Raw genomic sequence first — 20,885 nt, 5'->3', positions numbered from 1 at the left:
AGCAGAAATTCAGTAACTTGCCTAAGATCATACAGCTGAGATCAGATTTGAACTAAGGTCTTTCTGGCTTCAGGTCTAGCACTCTTTTTACTGTGCTGTCCAGCTGCCCCATGTATTCTATATTATGCATTTAGAACCATTATTTTGAGAAAGGGGCCATGGGCTTCCCCATGCTGCCAGGTGGGATCTGTGACCCAGAAAGGTTGAGAATCCCTGCCTTAAAAGGATGGGAGGACTTGTGGATTCATTTAAATAGTTCCTGGCATTTAACAACACAACTCTTTTAAATGTATATAGATGCTAAAATAATACTAGGAACATAGATTTAGAGAGCAGAAACCTTCCAGGTCACTTGCCTCATTTGATAGTCCAGCTGCCTCACTGGATAATTGAGGAAACTGAGGTCCAGCGTCACTCAGGCAGAAAGTCCACTCACAATTTGAACCCAGATCCTCTGAATCCAAATGCATCACTGTTTTTTTTTTCTTTTTTATGGTTATTCTCCAGGGAATGACCACATCTCATGGCATTTGGGATTGGCATCTATGTAACATTTATTTATTTTAGTGTATTTGCAACAAGTCCTTTTAAGAAGAAGTGATGGAACCGAATTATTCCCTCATTGTTAACACCACAGTCCTCTCATTGTCTTGAGACAGAATGACATTGACTCCTTGAGTTCCAGGTTTCCATTGAAAGAAAAGACTTAATAAGCCAGAGTTCAAGAGCATTCTCATCAGGTACCAGCCTGTGACTCAGAAACACAGGAGCTAGCTCATTTACTTAGGGAGAACTCTGACATTTTGTTTCCATTGGAAACCAAGTTGCCCAAGGTACAAAAACTTATGTCTTTGAAGAAGCTATTTCTTGCTTTATACCTTTGATCAGTGCTTCTAACTTGTTGGTCATGGCTAGGGGGGATGCTGGAGAGTTAGACTTGAATGAATTCAAATGCACACCAAGGTTTGTCATTTTAAGCTTTATTTAGCTCCTACCAAATGTGCTATTTATGGATTATGTATTACATAATGGCAGTATGTTTTTCTTTATATACAAGAAGATATGCCAAAAATTACTATTTTAAAATAGATATAAATCCTATTATGATTGACAAAATACAGATTCATGGAAAATCATTATTGCTTTTATGTTTTTAAGCTAGTAGGTATTAACAATAAAATGGGGGGCAGCTAGGTGGCACAGTGGATAGAGAACCGGCCCTGGAGTCAGGAGGACCTGAGTTCAAATCCGGCCTCAGACACTTAATACTAGCTGTGTGACTCTGGGCAAGTCACTTAACTCCAATTGCCTCACAAAACCCCCCAACCAACCAAACAAACAATAAAATGGACTGAACCCACAATAATACAGTATAAATTGTAGATTAATAGAGTTTGAGCTGGAAGGGACCTTCAAGGTCACAAAACCCAATACCTTCACTTTATAGATGAACTTCAAACGATCTAATATTTGTAGAGCAGAGTGCCTGGCACATAGTAGGTGCTTAATAAATTGAACCCAAGTCTTTCTGACTCTTAAGTCCAATGCCCTGTCTGTTATGTCAGTGGTTCTTTAACCTCTTTGATTTCAAGAAAACTTTATAGTACTGAAAATTATAAAGGACCAGGGGCAGCTGGGTGGCACAGTGGATAAAGGACCACCCCTGGATTCAAAAGGACCTGAGTTCAAATCTGACCTCAGACACTTAACACTTACTAGCTGTTTGACCCTGGGCAAGTCACTTAACCCTCACTGCCCTGCCCCCCCAAATGTATAAAGGACCCTCCAAAGAACTTTTATGTAATATTTATTGATATTTACCATCTTCAAAGTTAAAACATGTTAGTATTGTTATGAAAATAATTTTGACTTTGACCCCCTGAACTCCTGAAAAGGCCTGTCCTGGATCACATTTTGAGAACTGCTGCACTTTGCCATAGCTTACAAAATATTTTGACTTTAAAAAAAGGGTCTTCCTATTCAGAAGGATTGAAAACCATTGCACTAAATGAAATACTTAATGTTTGCTGTGTTTAAAGCAAACAGGTAGACTTGGCATTGTCATATTTTCCCATTGATTCTCATCATTATGTTAGAGGTGGAATCTCCTTAAAAATTTTGGCCCCAACACAAAAAGAAAAGCATAATTTAAAAAAAAAAAGGTCTGAAGTTCACTGTGGGTATCTAATTTTCCCTTAGGACTCCCTGGATAAAGTTAATCAAATTGAAAATAAATCTACATCATACATTGGACCAGTCACTTAACCTTTGTTAAATGACTGTTTCCTCAGCCATAAACAGGAACAGGGTTGGAGTAGATAGATGGCCTCTGAGGACCCTGCTGCATTTAGATCCGTGACTCTCACTCTCCTCATCTCAATAGCTGAGATCTTCCAGTGGCTTTACATTTTCAATATTTAATAATCACTGACATTTGCAAAATGCTTAATGTCCCTTCCCTCCCTTGGGTCTCACAACAACCTTGGTTTTTATTTGTTTGTTTGTTTGTTTTTGGGTTAAGTGACTTGCCCAGGGTCACACAGCTAGTAAGTGATAAGTGTCTGAGGCCAGATTTGAACTCAGGTCCTCCCGACTCCAGGGCCAGTGCTCTATCCACTGTGCCACCTAGCTGCCCTCACAACAACCTTGTGAGCACGTATACCTCATTCTACAAGCCAGTGGAGGGGCAGAGAGTTGGTGACCTACCTATGCTCACACCACCTATTTATTATGGGTCACAGATGAGAAATGAACCCAAACCTTCTTGATTCTAAGTCTAGAGCACCATGATGCTCCTCTTATTCTTAATAGCTCTTTTATCCTTAGCTTATGCTCACTCTCAAGGCAATTATAAAACTAATGGAAGCGGTTCTGAAGCCTGAAGAGATCCTTAGTGAAAGTGTCTGTTGAATTTTCTCTTTCAATAACTGCTTAGAGGTGGTTCAGAGCCCTGGACGTGGAGGCAGGGAATCCTGAATTTAGATTTTGCCTCATGTGTTGACCCTGTGCAATTCACTTAATTTCCATTTGCCTCAGTTTCCTCAACCGTAAAATGGGGGTACTCATAGCACCTACCTCTCAGACTTCTTTTTTTTGATTGAATGAGATAATATTTGTAAAGCACTAAGCACAGTGCCTGGCTCATAGTAGATGCCTAATAAAGGCTTGTTTCTTTCTCTCTTTTTGGTTTGTAAGCTTCAAAATGGGTAGTATTCAAATTGGGTTTGAGTCCAGAGACCTAAAGGTTTAGAGAAATCCCTGTTGAGGGTGTTAGTTAAGGTGACAAGCAAGAAGGGAAGGCAAAAATCCAATTTTCCAGAGAGCCTGAGAACAGCCTCTATTGCGGAGGCGTTGGTACACAGACATGCAGACACAGGCGCTGTGTAAGGAAGGAGAAGGACGCCTTAGTCAAGGATAGCTCCATGGTTACGAGCTGTAAAAATAATGGGAGAAGAGGAAGTGGATTTGGGTGTGAAAAACCTCTTCTAAGATAGGCTGCCACCTACTTGACTGATAGACAAGGTAAGATGCTTTGCCCTGAACTTGCTTAGCTGGCATCAGTGGATGGAGATGAATAATCTTCCCTGTCAAGCTCTTTGCTAACCTGTTCACAAACAGACCCTCACACTCTCCATTGAATTGGCGGTGGTGTTACACAATCAGCAATCACGGAGAGCAGCCTTCCTTTCCCCTCACCTACCCTAGCCGAGCTTGTCATCAGCAGGGGCACAGTTTTCCCTGAATTTGAATGTTGCTTGCATCCAGCTGTGGCCCTTGATTCCGCCTTTGAAATTGACGCAGTTAAGCACAATGATCACGATGACTTAATGGGTCTGCAAAATGTTTACTGTGATTGGAGCCCTTCTGCAGCTTTCATTACCCACAGAGGTCACTGCTGAAGTCTTATTCTTCCTATTTATCATATGGTCTCTAAGTTCTGGGATGGCGAGGGTGACAGAAGGGAGAGTGACAAGTTAAAGGTACCCTGCCATCAAAGCCCATGCCAGAATGTTTTTGTTTTTGATTTTGTTTTTCTGAGGAAGGAATAGCAGGCATTCTCTTCCTCCCCTTGAGGATGTGAAGAAACATGTTCCCAACACCAGTGATTCTGTGGAATGAATGAATGAATGAATGAATGAATCAAAGAATGAAAGAAAAAACATTCATTAGTTAGAAAGTTATTTGGGGCAGCTAGGTGGCACAATGAGTGGATAAAGCATGGGCCCTGGATTCAGGAGGACCTGAATTCAAATCTGGCCTCAGATACTTGACACTTAATAGTTGTATGACCCTGGGCAAGTCACTTAACCCTCATTGCCTCACCCCCAAAAAAGAAAGAAAGAAAGAAAGAAAGAAAGAAAGAAAGAAAGAAAGAAAGAAAGAAAGAAAGAAAGAAAGAAAGAAAGGAAGAAAGTTAATAAGCATTTACTAATAATTTACTGTAGGCTGGGTGCTGGGTTAAGGGTTAGGGATACAAAGAAAGTCCAAAGCATACTCTCCTCAAGGAGCTCACATTCCAATGTGCCTGGTATTGTGCTAATATGAGGCAGCTGGATAGCACAGTGGATAGAGCACTGGCCCTGGAATTAGGAAGACTTGAGTTCATATGTGATCTCAGATACTAATTAGCTGTGTGACCCTGGGCAAGTCACTTAACCTCTGCCTCAGTTTCCTCAACTGTAAAATGGGGATAATAATAGCACCTTCCTCCCAGGTTGTTGTGAGAATCAAATGAGATTCTATCTGTAAAAAGCACTTAGAAGAATGCTTAGCAAATAGTATGTGCTATATAAGTGCTTTTACCTTCCCTTCCCTCCCCCCCCCCCAATCACTTCATGTCTTGGTATAGCCACCCCTCAGAGTATAGTGACCAATGAGTAAGCAAGCATCCTATCCTCCCTGGTCCTTTTGAGGCACATATCTCACTACATCATCTTCCTTCCCAAAACCACCTCTCTGAACTCCCCTCTTGCTGTTGAGGGTACCACTATCCTCCCGTCAGCCAACTTCATAAATTTGTTGTCATTCAGTCAATAAACCTTTATTAATCTCCCACACACCAGGCATTGTGCTAAGCACTGGGAATACAAAGGTAAAAGACAGTCTCTGCTCCCAAGGAGCTCACCGTCTAATGAGGGAGAAAATGTGCAAATAACTATGTATGAACAAGCTATATAATGGATAAATTGGAAATAACATACAGAGGGAAGGCACTAGAATTAAGGAGTGGGAAAAGCTCCTGGAGGAGGTGAGATTTTAGCTAGGACTTGAAGGAAACCGGGTATCCAGGAAATTGAGAAGAGGAGGGAGAACACGCCAAGTATGGGGGCAGCCAGTGAAGATGCCCAGAGTCAGGAGACAGAGTATCTTTTTCAGGGAACAGTAAGGAGGACAGTGTACATGGAGGTGGTAGTAGTAAGGCATAAGGAAACTGGAAAGGTATATGCGGGCATGCGTTCAGTGGGGGAGACTCACAGGTAATGGTGGACTTTGAACACCAAACCAAGGATTTTATATCTGATACTGGAGATGAGAAGGAGTTACTAGAGTTTAGTGAGTAGGGCAGTGACGTGGTCCTGCTTAACTACTCATTCTCTCTCACCCCTCATCTTAGCCTCAAGTTATGTCATTCATTCCCTCTCCACAACACTGCTTCCCATTGCCTCTTTCTCCACAAAGACACCAAGGTAGTTCAGGCACTCATCATTTCTTGCCTGGAGGATTACAATAGGCTTCTAATTAGTTTGCCTGTCTCAAACCTTTCCCCTTTATCCTCTCTTTTCCATATCGCTGCCAAAAAGCAATTTCCTAAAGCACAGGTTGACCATGTCCCTTCACTACCCAATAAACTCCAACCCTTTCCTGTGGACTTCAGCATCAAATATTATTTCATTGTTCACTCCTTTTAAATTTTTGTTCAAGTTTTATATTGTTCATAATTTTAGTAGAATAGTATGCATACATACATATATATGTATGTGTGTATATGTATATACACACTGTTACTATGAATATATGGATCACTTGGATTTCATGGAGATACCTTATTATCCAAGGGGAGTTTTATGAAAACCCTGGATTAATAGGAATTAATTAGGAGCAAAATGTCCTCCAACTGAACTCCAAACTGAACCCAGATAGCTAGCAGATAAAAGATCCTACCTAGTGACTTCTTTTCCCTCAGGATAGTAAGTCCCTATCTTATGGTAACATCTGGGCATCCTCATCCTTGCCAATCCCTTTTTTGGAATCCTGTAGTCCTATCATGATGCTTCTGTATTTCCTCCATACTTGTTATAACTGAAATTGTTAAACTGCTTTTTGGTTCTGGGTTGATTTCAGTATCATGCTATTGAAACTGACAATGCCCTGTAATCAGTGGAATAAAACCATATATACCCTCAGAAATGGGGAGTCCTCCGAGCTTCTCTCTTAGGAGGGAAGTCTGCACATGGTCATGTTGTGTTATCTTTCTTCTTGGGACAATAAAATATTAAATTGCTATCATGTTTTTTCTGTCTGTCTCTGATTTGTAGGAGAAATTAAACATTATTTCTCTGAGCTGTTTGTAGGAGACAGGCAGATATATCATGTTCTCTTTCTAGTTAGTAGGAGATATTATAAGATATTATAATTTCTCTGATCTGTTTATTAATTTGTAGGAGAAATTAAACATTATTTCTCTGTAGGATCTGTTTGTAGGAGGCAGTCAGATACAAAAGCTATATTTTAATATTTGACAACACACACACACACACACACACACACACATATATATATATATATGTATATATATATATTGCTGGGCCTGGAGTCAGAAAGCCCTGAGTTCAAGTCTGGCATCAGACACTAGCAGTGTGACCCTAGGCAAGGCAGAAAACCTTTGTATTTCTCAGTTTCCTTATCTGTATAATGGGGATAATAGATAACATTTACATTCTGGGATTGTGGTGAGGATAAATTGAAATAATATCTATAAAGCATTTCTCCAACCTTAAAGCACAATATAAACACTTGCTATTATTACTACTGTTGTTACAAATATAGTTACATATATACTCTTGTTACATATAGAATTGTGAGGAAATGAGGAATGGTCTCCTCTCAATAAGAATAAAATAGTCACCATTCAAATTACACTCCTCCCGACCTGTTTGAGGAAAAAGGTCTCCTTCCCCTCCAGCAAACAAGATCACATGTTTCAAGGAGCCCTGAGCTGGTCTCAATTAGGTCTGCTCCTGGGCTATGTCCATATAAGAGAAGATTGAAGAAATGCCCCTGTGTCACCTCCCCCATTGGCTAAGAACCTAAAGAATAATTATGGAAATTAGGGTTAGGAATACTGTGTTGTAGCTGACTAGTTTTTGCACATGGATTGTAACCCTTGAGTAATTGGACCAGTGATGAAAAGGGGGAGGGTCCATTTGTGTTAGGGACTAAGATTTAAAATGGGGCCTTCAAGCCCCCATTCTTTGCACCCACCAACTGCACACTGGGTTGCCCATTCTCGTGAGAATAACAATAAATGAGCCTTTGACACATCACCTGCAAAGGAGTTCCAGAGAATTATTGAGTAGGAGTAATTTTTCTCACAGAATAATAATATAATGTTACATATATAATTATAAATAAGCAAATATACACACAAGGTGGGGGGTACATGCTCAAAAATTGTCACTGATATTGGTATGCAATCAAAACAATTTGGAGAACAGCTTTTGAAGACCAATATGAAAATGCCTGACTTAGTTCTTATATAGGTTTTAAGATGAGTAAGCTAATTTTCTTGGTTATTTTCTAAGTGCTTCTTAACAGGAGCAGTTTCAGCAAATTTTTGACATCTGTTGGCTCCCTGCTTAAGAGTGAAATGAGTGGGGGAGAAGCCAAAGAATACATTTCTAAAGTGGAGACATAAAATCTCTTTCTTCCAAGTAGTTTTCTGGTCCTTTGGGTGGGGGTGGGGGGATGCAGAAGTGGCATCAAGGGGAGAGAAGCAGGAGGGCTAGACCTGTAATTTCATCAATGTAGGAAGCTTTAGTATCATTTTTTATGATCTTTGAGTTGTTGTGAGCTTGTGAGAGCTTAAACAACTGGCCTGGGGTTACACAGACAAAATATATCAGACTCAGGTCTTCCTGAATCCATAGCAGGCCCTCTATCCAATATGCCTCACTGCTCCCTCCAATGGTTTTTTTGGGGGTTTTTTTTTGCGGTCAATGAGGGTTAAGTGACTTGCCCAGGGTCACACAGCTAGTAAGTCTCAACTGTCTGAGGCCAGATTTGAACTCAGGTCCTCCTGAATCCAGGGCTGGTGCTTTATCCACTGTGCCACCTAGCTACGCCACCCCCACACCCCCAATGCTTTCTTACAGCATATTACCCAAACTGTCTACAGCTGGACTCTTGTCCTGATCTGAACACATCTACAATATTGTGCTCCATTCTGGGCATCACATGTTAGAAAGGACATGAACAAGCTAGCATGTGTCTAGAGAAGGGTGACCAAATGGTGAAAGGACTGTAGACCATGCCACATTGAAAGATGTTCAATACGGGCATTCCCATTTTAACATAGAGAACCATGATGCCTGTATGTGTATTTGAAGGGTTATCATATGTGAGAGACCTTAGAATTCATCTAGTCCAGTCCCTCTTATTTTTTTTTTAAGGTGAGGGAATTGAGTCCCAAATGACTTGCCCAAGGTCACACATGAAATTAGTAGCAGTTGGGATTTGAAACCAGAGTCTCCTACTAGATGGCTTCTGAGATCCTTTCCAACCCTAGATCTATGATCCCAAACTTGTTCTACTTGGCTCTCAAGGGCAGAATTAGGGTAAAAGTTCAGAGAACTGGCATTCGGCTTGTTGTGAGGACACACTGCCTAATAATCAGAACTGTAATAGTTAGAACTGCTTTGGTATATAGTGAATACATTAAGGTGCTATGTGTTAGGCACTGTGCTAAGCACTGGGAGATACAAAAAAGGTAAAAGATAGTCTTTGTTGTCAGGGAGCTCAGTCTAATGAGGGAGAGAACAGTGAAATAGTGGGGGCTAGAGAGTGTCTCCTGGTGGAGGCTGAATGGCCACTGACTACAGAGGTTTTCAAGGAATTTCTGTTCACACACAGGCTGAAATCACAGTTAAACCCTAAGTCCCCTTCCAAGTTTTGTGATTCCTCAAAACGGACCCTATATTTCGAGTGCTCAAAATATTTCTGATTGAGATTTTTGTATGTGTTTCTTTTTTAAGACAGCCGACATGTTGAATAAAGCGAACAGCTCACTCCCTTGTCCCCATTCTCTTCCCTGCTCCCTTCTCCCCCACAAGATAGTGGAGAGGATATACTTTGAAGGAAAGCATGACCACTTCCTGGCCTTTGAACATTACAGAGACCTTTGATGTAAAAGTGCACACAAGGCAAATATAAAGTGACCTCATAGGAAAACTCTAATAATGGAGAACAGCTTCTTTTCATTTTCATTGAGACTTTTATTTCTACTTTACAAAGCTTGAAACTCAATCCCAAGGGAGAGCACAGAGAACACACTAACATTTTCAGCACATCTGTTTCCCCTTGAAGAGAGTTCACCAAGAGAGCTTCCCTATTTTTATGCCAAAAAAACTATCTAAATGCACATGCACACACACACAGAGCCTTTGACCTAAACATTAATCTTAGAATCAACTTTTTAACCTATTAAATCTTTGGTGTGAATCCTAGCACCCTCAGGCCCTTTTCTACCCTTCTGACAGATGCAGAATGGTCCTTCAGAGAACCAAAGGCCATCATTTTGCGTGTGTGAGTGTGTGTGTGTGTAGGTGGTTGTATTTTGTTTTGTTTCATGGAATTCATCACTAAGTGGCCAGCCTAATTAATATTAATGAAATTTCTATATAGGATGGTCCTTGGCAAGCTGGACCACTGTTTCCTGGGCCATATTCAATTTCATTTCATGGCATGACTTTGGAGAACCAAGGGTCATCTCCATGCCTTGACAAGGCATCAGAGTAGGACTTTGTGGAGGATTTTGATGTGTTATAGCCCAGGTGTGATCAATTTGTAACATGTAACAAATGAATAACTACAAAGAAAGACCAGAGCTTAACAATGTCCTTAAAATTTTTATGAACAGAAAAAGAAGAGTAGGTTGGTCACATGGCAAAGATAAGAGGTAACCACTGGACAGACCCACTTATATGCTTCTAGTGTTGAGAAAGCAAGGAAGGCAAGCTGCATTTTACCTAGTTTGATTCCCTGTGGGAAATTATTTAGAGGACGTGGGCAAAAATTGCACTAGTTGGGTAGACACAGTTGGGTTAAAATAGGCACCTGGAATAGAATTAAAGCTTAAGGACCTTAGGAGGGCAGATAGGTAGAGCAGTGGAAAAAGCACCGGTCTTGGATTCAGGAGGACCTGAGTTCAAATCCAGCCTCAGACACCTAACACTAACTGTGTGACCCTGGGCAAGTCACTTAACCCTCATTGCCCCACAACCCCCCCCCCCCAAACAAAAACAAAAACCCAAACCCCCAAACAAATGGAAAAAAAAACCCCTTAGAACCCATCAAATCAACCCTGTCATTTTCCAGAGGAGGAAAATTAAGCCCTTAAAAGTTAAGTGACTTACACTAGCAGATATCTGAGGCAGGTTTTGAACTTCTTGCATTCAAACCCAGCAATCTGTATTATTCAAGTGAACATTAATATTGATGGGCTAAAATACTTATTTAATATTTAAGTATTGAATCTTTGCTACTCTTAGCTAGACAAAAATGCTTTCACAAATTATTGGCAGAATTGTGCTATGGTAATGTGTATTTCAGTTTTCATGGGGTTACCCCAGGACCCTCCATGGGTTGTAGATATTCATATGAGTCCCCAGGAAGACAAGGGTTCAAATCTGTTGGGAGAAAATAATTATTAATAATGAATTTCTTGGGGGACCCAGAGATCCCTTTCTCAGCATTTTCTCTCTCCACTCTAGAAAGTCCAGTTCTCCTTGAGAAACTAGAGAAATATCACCTGGGACAAACCCAAGGGAACAAAAGGAATGGAGATAGATTATTTTGTCTAGATCATCAAGGACTTGATGGGATTAAACCACACCTAGATAATGGACTTGGACTTGAGAAACTTCAATGAGGGTGTTTTGCATTCCTTCCCCTGATGTCATCAGTAGAGTTCATTTTAACATAGACCACCTTCAAGTCAACCAATGGAATTTTTTTTTTTTTTTTTTTTTAGTGAGGCAATTGGGGCTAAGTGACTTGCCCAGGGTCACACAGCTAGTAGGTGTTAAGTGTCTGAGGCCGGATTTGAACTCAGGTACTCCTGACTCCAGGGCCGGTGCTCTATCCACTGTGCCACCTAGCTGCCCCTCAACCAATGGAATTGAATGAAGCTAACTAATTAGCTTTGATCAATGTATAATGACCCACCTCTATCAAAAGAGGATAAAAGCCCTTGGAAGATGCTATGGGTGGTCTTCTGGGTCTTCACAGTCTTCTGGGTATCCTGGGGCTTTTCTCCTGCTTGTGCTAACTGGTATGCTGAAGCTCTCTCCTGGTTTTCTAAACCATGGGGCCTGAAACCATGAGAAGTTAGGGAGACATGTGGTCAATCCTTTACTGTGTATTCTTACCCCAGAACTGGTATCTCTACCAATAGCAATTAATTTGTTTTTCCTTTTCTTTTTCTTTCTTTCTTTCTTGGTTTGTTTCTTTGTTTGTTTGTTTGTTTCTTTGTTTGTTTGTTTCTTTCTTTGTTTGTTTGTTTCTTTTTGTGTGTGAGGCAATTGGGGTTAAGTGACGTGCCCAGGGTCACACAGCTAGTAAGTGTTAAATGTCTGAGGTCGAATTTGAACTCAGGTCCTCCTGAATCCAGGGCCAGTGCTCTATCCACTGTGCCACCTAGCTGCCCCAGCAATTAATTTTAAAATAACACTTTGGAATAATGCTTTGGAAATTTCAAAACACTATATCATGGTTGATATCATGAGAGGAAGATGAATTCTTAGTCACTGAGGTGGTTGTGGGATGGATTCCAGCTTCAAGTATGCCCTGTAATAGGGAACTCTAGGGTCCCTCCTACATCGAAGGTGTCATGATCTGAGCCAGTGAATGATACTATTAAAGACACTGGCAGAGATACAGTACTTATTCTGCCAGAAAACGCAGAACAGTGTAGAACATTGTCCTTGTTTGCTTTCAGGAATCAACCCATGCTCAAATTACATTTTTGTCTGTTTCAGAGCTCACATGATATGATATTCATAAAGTCTCTCTTGCTTGTATCTTGCTTTAATTATAAGTGGTTTGTTGGAGTTACTAGGGAGAGACCAGGAACTGCCTTCTTCAATTCCTCATGCATGATTCTACTCTCAGAACTCCAGGATCTTTTCTAATTCCAAAAAAGAGAGAAGAACAAGCCTCTATTACCATATAAAAGGGAAAGATCTGTATGGTTGTCTTGCTATGGCTATGACAGCTTATTGTAGAATGCTATAATAATAGCCACATAGGTTTATAAAACACTTTACATGCATTATCTTATTTGATTCTCACAACAACCTGATAAGCTAGATGCTATTATTATAATCCTGATTTTATAGATGTGGAAACTAAAACAGAGTGAGATTAAATGACTTGACCAGGGTATCCAGTGCCCTGTCCACTATAAAACACTGTTTCTCAGTGGTTTTGGTACTCTTCCATAGTCTAAATTGGGTTAGTCTAACTAAGAACAACATTGGAAATTATAAAAGTACATTTAATCTTCCCTGTTTTCCTTCAAGATTCTGCTCAAATTTTACCTTCTGCAAGAGGTCTCTTTTCCAGTCCTTTCTACTGCTAATGCCCTTCAATTTCCTTCAATTTATCTTGTATATATTTTGCATGTACATGGTTGTTTGCATGTTGTCTACCCCATTAGAATATGAGCTCCTTGAAAGCAGGAAGGGTTGGTTTTTTTTTTTTTTTTGGTCTTTGTATCTGCAGTGCTTAGAATGGTGCCTCTGGCATTTAGTAAATGCTTAATTAAGTCCTCTGTAATCCTATACATTTTGTTTTATGTATTTTAAATATTATTCTGAGAGGGGATCCATAGACTTTGCTAGTCTGACAAGGGATAGCCTCCTGTATAGGTTCACAATTTCCAATTAATGAAGGAAAGTTTATGCAAAATGGAGGCATTAAGGTGAACTTTGAGAGATAGGGCATTTTGGCAGATGTGAGTTAAAAGATGCAGGGTGACATCAAGAAAAAAATAGAGAGATGGGAATAGAGAAACTGGATGACAGAGGATGAAAAGAGATTTTCTTGGATGGAGCAAAGGGACTTGGCAAAAGAATAGTAGGAAATACAAAATAAATGGAAAACATACCTTGAGAAGAGAGCTTTGAGTCCACAAGAGAAGAGCAGGTTTGAAAAACACGCTGTAGATGACCACTGGAGGTAACTCTGTCTCTGTCTTCTGTCCCAGCAATAGTGGCAACAAAACCTGATGCATAAACAAAGGAATTCTGTTTCCTTCCTCTACTGAGAATGGAGAAAGCCAACACTTTGTAACAAATACCAGCTCCACTGCTAGGGAGTATCAGGACTGTGGAGTGGGAAGCCTGGTATGGTGGAAAGAATAGGTCCGGGAGTCAAGTGTGAATCTTGATCTTACCATTCATTCACTTTCTGTATGACTTTGAAGAAGTCAGTTGACTTCTTCCATAGTGTTGAGTTTCCTCATCTGTCAAATGAGGAAGTTGGACTAGATGAACTCTTAGATCTCTCATAGCTTTACCATTCCATGATGAAGATACTAGTTTGTTTTGTTTTGTTTTTATAAAAGGGCTTATTACACTGCAGGGCTCCCTGGTCAGACACTGAATATCTGGTGGGTATGGGGTAGTGGTTGAGACTTTCACATCCAGAGTCAGATACACTTTGGTGGATTTTAAAAATAAGCTAATAATATGTAAAAAGTTAAGGAATACAATATGGCAGAGTGAACAGAGAGTTAGCTTCAAAGCTAGAAACAACAACAATAATACCTAGCATTTTTATAAGCACTTTAAGGTTTATAAAGTCCTTTATAAACATCTCATTTTATCCTCACAATAGCCCTGAGAGGTAGGTCCAATTATTATCTTCATTTTACAGATATGGAAACTGAGGCAGACAGAAGTTAAGTGATTTTCTCAGAGTCACAGCGCTAGCAGAGTCCACATTTCAACTTTTATCTTCCTAATTTGAGGTTTAGAGCTCTATTCGGTGTACCACCAAGTCCTGCCTCTGACACTTACTAATTATGTGACTCTAGAAAAGTCACTTAACCATTCAGTGTCCCTAAGTCATATTCTAAGACACTAAGTCATAGAGAAATATGGGGAACGATTCATTTAGACTTGTTTTATTTTGACTTCTGGTTTATTCCAATTAGTATTATTCAGTTGAGTTTGATTACATAGGGGTAGTGATTATTACTCTTATACTTCTCTATTAATATAGTTAGTCAGTATAGCACTTGCTTAACCATGTGAAGCTACCTAGAGGATGTCCACTCTTTTTTGCTTGCTGAATAAATGACCAAGCCCAGTGTGGAGGAGGCAACTCAATGACATGGAAATCCCCCTAGATATTTTTGATTGCCCCATCACCCTTATCATACCTTTTTTGGGGGGTAACAAGCCTATAGCACTTAGACAACAGGTGCTATGAGTGCTTAACCAATGAATGGGTAACCCTATCTTTGCATTGCTGGAGCTGCTTACAGCCCTCTATTGCCCAATATGGGGACAGTGAATAGCTATCACCTCTGCCCACATTTGGATGTCCTCTACACATTAGTGACCATATAGGCATGAACTGAAGGTTCTCCTGGAAGGTCAAGATGTTAAGTCTTTCAACCAATGAGATTCTGTATTTTACTTTGCCTCTCTTCTGGGTATCAAGCACTATGATATTAAAACCCTGGAGACTGGGAGCATCTCAGATCATAAGATCTGAGGTCCACTTCATTAGATGGGTCATTGGTCTCTTTAATAAAGTGCTATTGGCTCAGAGTTCCTCCTCAGTTTCTTTTATTGTAGATTGGACAGCTTTGGAACCCACATTAGGTGGTGATCTACATTGGCAGAAATAGTCTTGAACAAGGAGCTTCCTACACCCTGAAATAACAGGTCTGATAAAAAAAAAACACAATAATTGACATAATTCTAGCTTGGAATCATCAATTCTGTCCATCCCAATTATAATCAGTTGGATTTATGAGATGATGAAGTAGCAGTGCATTACTTCCCAGTACTAGCAAGATATAGAGTCATCTCTTCCTATAGTCCAAAGAAAAGCTATTCTAATTGAAGTACCGCCATTTTTCAGTTACAGTGACTTTTAGCAGAGAAGACCTGATGCTGCAGTTGTGAAATCTGGCTTCACTTATTATGCTAAGACATGCAGGTAACATACAACAGAATTTCCTTCACGAATTTGCGTGTCATCCTTGCGCAGGGGCCATGCTAATCTTCTCTGTATCGTTCCAATTTTAGTATATGTGCTGCCGAAGCAAGCACCAACAGAATTTCCATAGGGAAATATAAAACAAGCTACACAGGCTACACAACTCTGCGTAAGAAGAGGAGAAATAAGTAAGGAGCTTGTCTGTCTCTGAAATACTTCATGGATAAAAACAATTTTATGCCCATGAAATGAGCAGTATTTTGTAAATCAAGGAAGAATTGCCTATCTGGTGTTTTATTACACAAAAAAAGTATATATTCATCAGAGAAATTTAGTAGTAACTGATAAGTTTTCTATAAAATATGAATTCAATTCTGCCCAGATTATACACTGTGAGTTTTTTTCTAAAAGTTTCTGGAGGAGAGTACTTTTAGTAAATCTTGAGTCAATCAATCGATCAATAAAATTTTATTTAGTTCCACATAGTAGGAAGCAAAAGATAATCTCTGCCCTTCAGGAGCTCAAAGTCTAATGGAGGACATGTGAACAAATATATACAAACAAGCTCTATACAGGATATATAGGAAATGATCACCAGAGGCTAATCGCTGCAATTACAAGGGGCTGGGGAAAGCTTCCTGTAGAAGGTGGAATGTTAGTTGGGACTTAAAGAAAGCCAGGGAGGTCGGCAGTCAGAGCAGAGGAAGGAGAGCATTCTAGGCATGGAGGACAACTAGAGAAAATGCCTGAAACTGAGAGATGAAAAAAAGAAATGATGGAAAAGAAGATCAGTGTCACTGGGTCAAAGAGTATGTGGTAGGGGGCAGCTAGGTGGCACAGTGGATAGAGCACTGGCCCTGGAGTCAGGAAGACCTGAGTTCAAATCTGGCCTCAGACACTTAACACTTACTAGCTGTGTGACCCTGGGCAAGTCACTTAACCCCAATTGCCTCACCAAAAAAACAAAAAACAAAAAAAACCCCAACAACAACCCAACAACAACAACAACAGACTAAACAAACAACAAAAAAAAAACCAAAGAGTCTGTGGCAGGGAGGAAGATAAGGGCTTTGAATTCCAAAAGAGCATTTGTATTTGCTTCTGGAGGAAATGAAGAGCCATTGAAGTTTATTGAATGGGGGTTGGGAGGTAACATGGTCAGATCTGCACTTTAAGAGAATCACTTTGGTGTCTGAATGGAAGATAGATTGGAGTGGGGAGAGGCCTGAGGAAAGTGGACCCACCAGCAGGTTATTGCAGTAGTGCAGGCCTGGGGTGATAAGGGACTGCAGTAGAAAGGTGGTAGCATCAGAGAAGAAGGGGGTATATGCAAGAGATGTTGTAAAGATGAAATCAATAGTCCTTAGTAACAGCTTGGCTGTGGGGGTTGAGAGATAATAAATAGTCAAGGATGACTCCTAGGTTGTGAGCCTATGGGATAAGAGAGGATGGTGTTGCCCTGGGTGATTTAAGGGGGAAAGATACAGGCATGCTTAGTTTTTTAATTTTTAAATTTTTTTTATGTTTGTTTGGGGTTTTTTTTGGCAGGGCAATGGGGGTTAAGTGACTTGCCCAGAGTCACACAGCTAGTAAGTGTCAAGTGTCTGAGGCTGGCTTTGAACTCAGGTCCTTCTGAATCCAGGGCCAGTGCTTTATCCACTGTGCCACCTAGCTGCCCCCCAAGCATGCTTAGTTTAAGATGTCCACTGGACATCCAATTTGAGGTGTCTGAAAGGTGGTTGGAGATGCAAGACTGGAGATCAGCAGAGAGATTGGGGCAGGAAAGGTAGATTTGTGAATCATTAGCATGGAGGTAGTACTTAAATCCATGTGAGCTAATGAGATCAGTAAGTGAGGAAGTATGGAGGGAGAAAAGAAAAAGGCCCAGGACAGAATGCTTGAGGGACCCCCTAGAAGGTATGATCTGGATAAGGAACCTGCAAAGGAGGCTGAGGAGTTGTCACATGGGTAAGAAGGGAACTAGGAGAGTGTGGTATCCCAAAAGTCTAGAGAAAGGAGAGTATCAAGGAAGGGAAAGTGATCACCAATGTCAGAGGCTGCAGAGAGACCCAGGAGAATGAAGATTAAGAAAAGACCATTGAATTTAGCATCTAAGAGATCATTAATAATTTTGGAGAGATCAGTTTGAGTGGAATGATAAGGTCAGAAGCCAGATTATAAGGAGTTAAGAATAGAGTGAGTAGACAGAAAGTGGAGGCACTTATTGGAGATGGCCTTTTCAAGGAGTTTTATGACAAAAGGGAGAGGAGAAAGTAATTGGTAGTTAGCAGGGATTGGAGGATCAAGTGAGGTTTTTTATTCAGGATCAGGGAGACATGGACATGTTGGTAGGCAGTAGAGAAGGAACCGGTACCAGGGAGAGAATGGAAATAAGAGATAGAGTGGGGATGACAGAGAGAGAAATCTGTTGGAGGATATGGGATGGATTTGGGTCACTTGAACTGGTAGAATAGTTAGCCTTGGTAAGGAGAAGGCTGACTCTACATGTGACACAGCGATGAAGGAGGATATAGTGGCAGAAGACTTGTGAGCATTATGAGATGAGGAAAAGGGGAGAAAAGCCAGCCCATGAGAAATGGCCTCAACTCTTTCTATAAAATAAGAGGCAAAGCCTTTATAGCTGAGAGGGTAGGAGAGGAGGAGACATGGTAGGCTTGAGGAGGGATAATGAGATTGGAAAGAGCCACTGTGGAGAGTGGGAGAATGAGTTAATAATGGAGATATAGAAGGTTGCTCAGCAGCAGTGAGGACCCAGTTGAGGCTGTGTAACATAAATTTGTAGATGGTTGAGTGATTTTCTCCATCTTCATTCAGCAGCACGGTGAATGGTGGGAGTGATTGAAAGCTGACACTTGGGAGGGTTTAATTGGTGACATCATAAGGGGACTAGGGATTCTAGAGAGGACAGGATAGAGTTAATGTTTACTACTCTTAGGATTTATTAATAAAGAAGGATCCTAGACATCATAGTTCGAGATTGAGATCTGGAGATGGTGATTGACTTGTTCAAGGTCACACTGATAAGGAGATGCCACTAAACCAAAGCTGTTTCCTTCTTGGCACTCTGTTTCACCAAAGATAGCAATCCAGAGGAAAGAATTAGGGAGAGGAGGAGGGGAACAAGGAAAGCTTGGTTTCTGCCCAAAAATGTCAAATCTATTGCTATCCTTCCAGGAATGAGTATAGAATTTGACTTTAGCACATTTTGGATCAAATCTGTTATTTGCAAAGTTCTAGAGGTAGCATATGTTCTATTCCTAATTAGAAGATAATTGCAGAAATCTACATGAAAGTGAATTAAAGGTCCACAGATTCATGGAAGAAGGACTGGAATATAAAAAGGGTACCCTGTAATTACGTGGAGAGCATCAATTTAGGTGCTGCTAAAGGTCACTAGCTCCATTCAACTTCTTCAGTCTTATTAAAATAAAAGTCCACCTAATTTGAATGGCCCCGTACTAGTTTCCAGGGGCCTGATGTACAGTTGAGGGAAATTTTCTAATGCTAACTCAGATTACAGGCTGACCTAGGGAAGGAGTTAATAGCTGACCCATGCCTTGAGGAAAAAAAGCTAGAAAGTAGTTGTAATTCAGTGAGCAACCATTAGATGGCAGCAGAGTGGAAAAGCCCAGCAAAGCTCAGTGGAGAAGGCAATCAAGTTGAAGACATCAGAAATTCAGCTGAAGAAGAAGTCATTAGCAGCTTTGGTGGCAGTTCCAGCTGGGGCTAGAAACCTTAGTTGTCCATGATATGTAAACTAACTCCTATGCCTCCACTAATAAACTAAAACATTCTAGCTACAATCCCACCTTATATAGGAAACCTTCTCCAACCTCTCTTAATTCCAGCACCTCCCCTTGGTTAATTACTTTCTTTTTATCCTGTAGATAGCTTGCTTTGCATATATTTGTTTACATGTTGTCTCTCCTGATAGAATGTAAGCTCCTTGAGAATAAGGACAGCCTTTTTCCTCTTTTTGTAACCCTGGTAGTTAGCACAGTGCCTGGCACATAGTAGGCACTTAATAAATATTGATTGATATGTATGTGCCTTCTTCCGCTGCTGGTGTGGGAATCTGGGAGAGTGTATCTCTCTGTGTATGGGAAGATTTTACTCATTATTTATCTGATTTAATCAAATGTTTGTTTTGAATTGCTGTGCTTTGTAAGGTTTGATCTAGTGGGAGAAAGATAGGTGAGCTGTAGCTTTGAGTAGATGCTGGCACAAAGTGTGTAGCTGTGCTACCACTCTCAACGCATGAGGGGAGGGCTTAGAATGGGCTTGATTTCAGTTTTCTCTCTAGTTCAAGTTGAGTTTTGGGATGAAGCCAGTCACTTGTGAGGCATTGAACAGTTTACAAAAGGTTTACTTTGCCCTAACAGAGCAAGGATATACGATAAAGATATAGTTTGTAAAACTTTATCAATTTCCTTCTATATGTCATACTTTAAGTTCTCTAGAATTCCCCGTTCCTCCTATAGAGACATGTCTGGTCAGCTGGGAAGGGTATGTTGACTCAAGTATTCTTTAAAAATCTAAGTTAGAAGAAACCTGAGTCCAGGTAGATGGGACTTTTTATGCCCTTACATGAAACCAAGGGAGGCATAGGTCAATACACAGTCCCAGAGACAGATTTGTTGCCTGTTAGGGAAAACTAAAGCCTATTGTGGGAAAACACATCTTCCCTCCTATAATGGGAAGAGATAGGCTCTACAGCTCAAGGTATTAGAGTATGAAAATATATTTCAGAGCATGATATGACTGTAAGCTTTATGATAGCAAAAAGAATTTTCAGAAAGATTGTTCTTCCCATTAACTTGGGTAACTTTGAAAGGTAGACCTTATTGATATTTTTCCTTATAAAAATTATAAAATGTTTTTATATATTCAAAGTTCATCAGCACATCAAATCAACATTATATAATGTGTTTTCATCCTGGATTTACTCATCAAATTGGTGTAAGAGCCAGTGGCACTCTTTTTGTTTAAAATTTATTAAAATCAATAAGAATTTGATCTAAGGAGAAAGAAAAGTTAAATAGGATTTTGAATGATTAATCCATCATATTGAAAGATGGAGTTACATATCCTTTACTTCTTCTCCTTAAAGAAATATACTGACCAATTAAAATAGAAATCAGAATTGAAAAAAGCTTGATACTTTCAAAGCATTATGAAGTTAGTCTTTGGCATGACAGCACCATAGATGACATTGTTATAAAACAAAGATTCTCATTTTTGAAAACATCATCCTCTGTCTTCTCAAATTGATTGACTAAGGATTTTATTCTTTATATACTATTCCATTGAAAACTTAATTTAGTGTTCCAGTTCCCTTAAGGCATGATAAAATGAAATGGAATAGAAAAAAACCAGTCTAACTAAATTGACCACAGGGCTGATCAACTCAGTTG

The 20,885-nt window shown here is 40.1% G+C and overlaps 1 protein-coding gene and 1 non-coding gene across 2 annotated transcripts in view; one reads left to right on the top strand and one right to left on the bottom strand.

Annotated features, from left to right (window-relative positions):
* GPM6A (glycoprotein M6A) overlaps positions 1-20,885 on the top strand; it is a 495,836-nt gene that overhangs the window by 130,342 nt on the left and 344,609 nt on the right. The gene's annotated exons all lie outside the window — the stretch shown is intronic.
* Positions 15,457-15,563, bottom strand: LOC122733212. The gene has a single exon (XR_006353795.1). It is a non-coding gene; the product is annotated as a U6 spliceosomal RNA (small nuclear RNA).

This window comes from Dromiciops gliroides, chromosome 6 (genome assembly GCF_019393635.1).
Source record: "Dromiciops gliroides isolate mDroGli1 chromosome 6, mDroGli1.pri, whole genome shotgun sequence".
NCBI classification, from domain to species: domain Eukaryota; kingdom Metazoa; phylum Chordata; class Mammalia; order Microbiotheria; family Microbiotheriidae; genus Dromiciops; species Dromiciops gliroides.
Note: the sequence above shows the minus strand (reverse complement) of the source record. Positions and strands in the feature narration are given on the sequence as shown.